We start from the raw sequence: 6,036 nt of genomic DNA, 5'->3' as shown, positions 1-6,036 counted from the left end.
GGGAATATGCTGCCTGACGGCCCTCTGACGCACGGAAGTGACGTCACGCCTCCGTTCCCATCCGCCCTTCTTTTATAAATCGTCTCATTATTTTAGCGAAGTTTCACATTCACAAAAGTAAATTTTCCAACAGACAACCTTTACATTCTATTCACCTCACAGCCCCTGGCATATTGGTCTGTATAGACTGGCGTTGATTGATTGATGTCGTTTAACCTTGCAATTGATAAATAAAATTTGTTGAACAATAAAGAAAAAAAGATTTCATGGTGGCTGGGCAAGATGGCGGCCAGCGCACGTGGTCTGTTCTGAGCTCTGAAAGAGTCCCGAGCGCAAGTCGATGCAGTGGCGCCCCCAAGGGGTGGCCAGGAAGTGATGTGGCCAGTGTTAAGGGGGGTCCTATTGCTAAGGGAGGGGTAAGAGTGCACACGGCCATTGAACCTCTAGTTGCTGGTCACGGCTGTGTGAGTATGACACTGGTGGCTGGTTTGGGTCATTAGGTTTATAAGGGTGGGGCACCTGCAGTCAGTCGAGACCAGGCACGGCGTTATGGGGGGGCCCGACGGTCCTAGGCCCGCCCACTTTTCACCAGGCCCACCCTACATTTTTCCTACCCCAAAAAATCTATTATATTGTAACGAATTCGGGAGGACAACGCCACCACAGGAACTGCCGCGGCCGGGAAGCGAACCCGGATCGCCCGCACCGCAGGAGGCATCGCTAACCGCTAGACTAAAGGGTCAGATCCGCCCGCCCGCGGCCAGCGTGTCTACTAATCCAGTGGTTCTCAACCTTTTTGGGGTCCTGGACCCCCTGCGTATTTTTGATCTACCCTGAGGACCCCTCCACCTGATCTTGGGGGAGGGGGGTTGCAATTTGATAGAAACAGTAGAAACTGCATTTTAAATTGCATTATAGCATTTATTCACTCTTTGGGGCAAAAATAAGAGCTTTCAGTTGTAACTTAGGTATGGTTAACAAAACAGAATATGTATTCAGTAACTTTCAGATATATGTAACAAAACAGAATATGTATGCAGTAACTTTCAGATATATGTAACAACACAGAATATGTATGCAGTAACTTTCAGATATATGTAACAACACAGAATATGTATTCAGTAACTTTCAGATATATGTAACAAAACAGAATATGTATGCAGTAACTTTCAGATATATGTAACAAAACAGAATATGTATTCAGTAACTTTCAGATATATGTAACAACACAGAATATGTATTCAGTAACTTTCAGATATATGTAACAAAACAGAATATGTATTCAGTAACTTTCAGATATATGTAACAAAACAGAATATGTATGCAGTAACTTTCAGATATATGTAACAAAACAGAATATGTATTCAGTAACTTTCAGATATATGTAACAAAACAGAATATGTATGCAGTAACTTTCAGATATATGTAACAAAACAGAATTTTTATGCAGTAACTTTTAACAATGCAAACGGGAGCGAGATCTCTCATTAAAATACAATAACTTACACTTGTGAAACAGATGTAATTAGAGAAAAAAGTCCTGTTACCCTTTATAGTTTAGGTAGATAAAGGTCTCGGTCACATTTGAGTAAAATAATCCTATTTCTATAAATGTCATAGGATCTTTTTTTTTAAAGATATTTTATTTTCACGGACCCCTTGCAATTACACCACGGACCACTAGGGGTCCGCGGACCCCCGGTTGAGAAACACTGTGAACGTTACAATAATACTAACACATAACTTGTTGCGGCCCCAGGATAGATAGTCCGCACAGCAACCGGCTCCAGTCCTGGCTTCTTGTGAAACCCCGGTGACTTTGGCATTAGCTTGTGGAAACGCTGGAACGAGCACTGCGAGATGGCAGTCCCGCCAGGTTTGTTGACACCCGAGCCCGCCTGGAAATAAATTCCAACCGTTTCAGATGTATAGCGGGACATTTTCTTGGGAGATAGTGGAAGGAGGATCCCGGGTCCAGTTTACGTCCGAAAAAACCCTGCACACTGTACCGTGGCCATACGTTTACTGGGCTAATGCAAACTTGCTCTGTACTGACAGGGTCCGCTCCGCGCGCCCCGCATTTGCATATTAAACAGCGATTGGCTTTCCGATTTGTGACGTACCAAATCTCGTTTGCCCGGGGTACGTCTGAATCTCCGAGTCTAGGGAAGTGCACAAGAGCTATAAACAATACAGTGACTGCAGTACCCCCACCCTTATAAACAACACAGTGACTGCAGGTACCCCCACCCTTATAAACAACACAGTGACTGCAGGTACCCCCTACCCTTATAAACAACACAGTGACTGCAGGTACCCCCACCCTTATAAACAACACAGTGACTGCAGGTACCCCCACCCTTATAAACAACGCAGTGACTGCAGGTACCCCCACCCTTATAAACAATACAATGGCATAACGACCCAAACCAACAACCAGTTTCATATGCAAATATGGGTGTGACCATTAACTAGCGCTTCAAAGGCCATGTGTACTATTCCCAGAGGACCAGGGAATGTTGCACTCACAGCATGGTAAAATGCAATCAAGGAGGCCATCTATGTGAAGAGGAAACGTTCATCCCTGAACGGGGGGGGGGGGGGCTAAGAGTACATCTGTCACCATCTTACAATGCTGTGACTGCAAACATTCCCAAATCCTCTGTGAACAGTACACATGCCCATTGAAACTCTAGTTAATGGTCACGCCCACATTGCAGATAGATTATTACCATCACTCTCCATCATTACAGGGAGTGACATTGTTCTCTGCTCACCCGTTGTGTCCAGAATGCCTGTTCGACTGTCTAGATAGCATATCATGTCCCTCGGAAGATAACAAAATACAGAAGAATTAATCAAGGTAACTCGTGGTTCCAAGTCAAAGAAGGCAGTGGGTCTATATAGTCAAGTCAAGTCAATATTATTTGAAAAGCCCAATATCTCAAATTACACATTTGCCTCCGGGGGCTTTACAGCAACACGTATAGTGTTCAGCTCTCAAAGCAAATGACTAGAATGGTCTTTGACTTTGTTATCAACGGGTAAACGTACTGTCCTGAATTGGTGATCAGTTGTTGTTCACACAAAATATTCACACATTTATTGCTGTGATGTGATTCCAGAGAAAATCCTGATCTCTCAGTACAATGCAACACCATACAAACTTATCATCAACCTTTATTTTAACAGGCAAGTTATTAAGAGCAAACTCTTATTTACAATGACGGCCTATGTGTTGGGGCAAGTGCCCCCTAGGGGAAGGGGACGGGGAGGTAAAATAAATAAAACTACGTCGATCAGCCAAAACATTAAAACCACCGACGGGTAAGTGAATAACACTGATTATCTCATTACAATGGCACCTGTCAAGGGGTGGGGTATATCAGGCAGCAAGTGGGCAGTCAGTTCTCGAAGTTGATGTGTTGGAAGCAGGAACAATGGGCAAGTTTAAGGATCTGAGTGACTTTGACAAGGGCCAAACTGTGATGGCTAGAGAGCATCTCCAAAACGCCAGGTCTTGTGGGAGGTTCCCGGTATGCACTGGTCAGTACCTACCAAAAGTGGTCCAAGGAAGGACAACTGGTGAACCGGCGACAGGGTCATGGGTGCCTAAGGGTCATTGATGTGCGTGGGGAGTGAAGGCTAGCCTGTCTGGTCCGATCCCCCAGAAGAGCTGCTGTAGCTCAAACTGCTGAAAAAGTTGCTGGCTATGACAGACAGGTGTCAGGACGCACAGCGCAAGACGACTTGCTGTGTATGGGGCTGCGTAGCTACCGACTGGTCAGAGTGCCCATGATGCCCCCTGTCCACCACTGAAAGCACCTGCAATGGACATGGGAGCGTCAGAACTGGACCATGGAGCAACGGAAGAAGGTGGCCTGGTCTCATGGATGGTGTTTTCTTTTACATCATGTGGCCTTGGGTCATTTACCTGGGGAGGAGATGGCACCAGGATATGAAGAAGACGTGCCGGCGCAGGCGGTGTGTTGCTCTGGGCAGTGTTCTGCTGGGAAACCTTGGGTCTTGGCATTCATGTGGATATTACTTTGACATGTACAAATGACCTCAACGTTGTTGCACCAAACACATCCCATCATGACAACTGTATTCCCTGATGGCAGTGGCCTCTTTCAGCAGGGTAATGCACCCTGACACACTGCACACATTGTTCAGGAAGGGTTTGAGGAGCATGACAAAGACTTCAAGGTGTTGCCTTGGCCTCCAAATTCCCCAAATCTCAATCCGATCGAGCATCTGTGGGATGTGCTGGAAAAACGAAGTCCAACCCATAGAGGCCCCACCTCTCAACTGACAGGACTTACAGAATCTGCTGCTAGCGTCTTGGTGCCAGATACCAGAGGACACCTTCAGAGGTCTTGTGGAGGCCATGTCTCAATGGGTCAGAGCTGTTCTGGCGGCACGAGGCGGACCTACACAATATTGGGCAGGTGGTTTTAATGTTTTGACTGATTGATGTACATGCAGTTCACAGTTCTAATTTGAGTTTGTGATCACATGAAAACATCTCAACCCTAAAGTCCACATGCCACCTTTTTTTTAATCTAAAACCTGACTGTAATTCACATCGCTCCAGTGTTCATAGTTAAGCCTTGTCGATATATGAGGCAACGGATATATACCAAGTCCAGTTGCACTTGATTCAGCTCCTTTGGATAACCATGACCTGGATGGATGAGAACATTCACAGACATGGAGTAAATAAAGAGGAGTTCCACTTTTTCTTTCCGGAGATTTCGATAACGATAAATTTCACCTTGAGAAATATGAAAAATGTCATTTGGCGACAGATTTTGAGAATAATCCTCCACAGTAATTCGGTTCAGTTTCACTGTATTACTGAAAAACCCAGCGATGACTTTAACAAACAACTGATAGGCGTCAGCTATTGTTGAATTCCCTCTTTTGAATTCTTTATTTTCTACTGAATCAACGTCGTTGGCCTGGCATATTGTAATCAACCGGAACCCTGTTTTTTTTTTTTTTGTCTTTTTCTAGAATGTCAGTGTTGGAAATATTGGACTAAGTAATCAGACACAAGGGATCTGTCAGGAATCAGGAACACTTCATGCAAAAGGCCGTCTCCCCCGGCCCACAGCAGTGCAACACAAAGACAAAAACACAAATCCAAAAACTGCAAGAACTTCAAGAACACACATACTAACACATATATACATTTATATCGAAACCAGCACATATATCCAAACTAGAAAAAAAAAACCCTGTGCAGGAGAACCAACGCCAGCCAGGACGACTGTGGGAACTGCCGGTCTGCATGGGCTAGCAGGTAGCTTAGCCTGCCCGGCGTCCACGTCCTGTCAGACCGCCCTCGGTGTTTCCTCCTTGGTCACAGCAGCAGACCAAGCTCTCCCAGCTGATCCAACCATCAAATTTCAGCTTATGTGAGACACATAAGAGGGCACAGCAATACTACACTGTCTGCAGGGGCAATTCAAATTTCATGTGGTCACCACAGTCATAGCAGATGTGAGACCATTGCTAGGACTACAAGATAGTGTTGCCAAGGGACTCATACGCCTTGGACCTGACATCCATACCCTACAGCAAGAAGCACTAGAGGTATGGGACTACAAAGACCTGTTTGATAGCAACACTATAGGTAAGGGCCGGTCAAATACCACAAGAGGCTAGACGACACTACTGCTTCTACAGTGTGTGTACCTCGCAAGGTTCCAATAGCCATGAAAGCAAAGGTTAAGGCAGAGCTTGATCGAATGACTGCATTTGGTGTCATAGTGGCAGAAAATGAAGCCACAGAATGGGTTTCTGCCAGGGTTGCAGCCAAGAGAAAAGATGGAACTGTGAGAATTTGCATCGACCCAGTGCACCTGAACAAGGCCTTTCTCAGACCACGTCACCCCCTGAAATCTACCGAACAAATCCTTGTAGACATGCTTGATGCTAAAGTTTTCAGTATTCTGGATGCCAAATGCGGGTTTTAGCAGATCCCTCTTGATGAAGCTTCCTCAAAGCTTACAAATTTAATGTAGGTTC

This window comes from Lampris incognitus, chromosome 12 (assembly GCF_029633865.1).
Source record: "Lampris incognitus isolate fLamInc1 chromosome 12, fLamInc1.hap2, whole genome shotgun sequence".
Lineage (NCBI taxonomy): Eukaryota > Metazoa > Chordata > Actinopteri > Lampriformes > Lampridae > Lampris > Lampris incognitus.
This window is presented reverse-complemented; position numbering follows the sequence as displayed.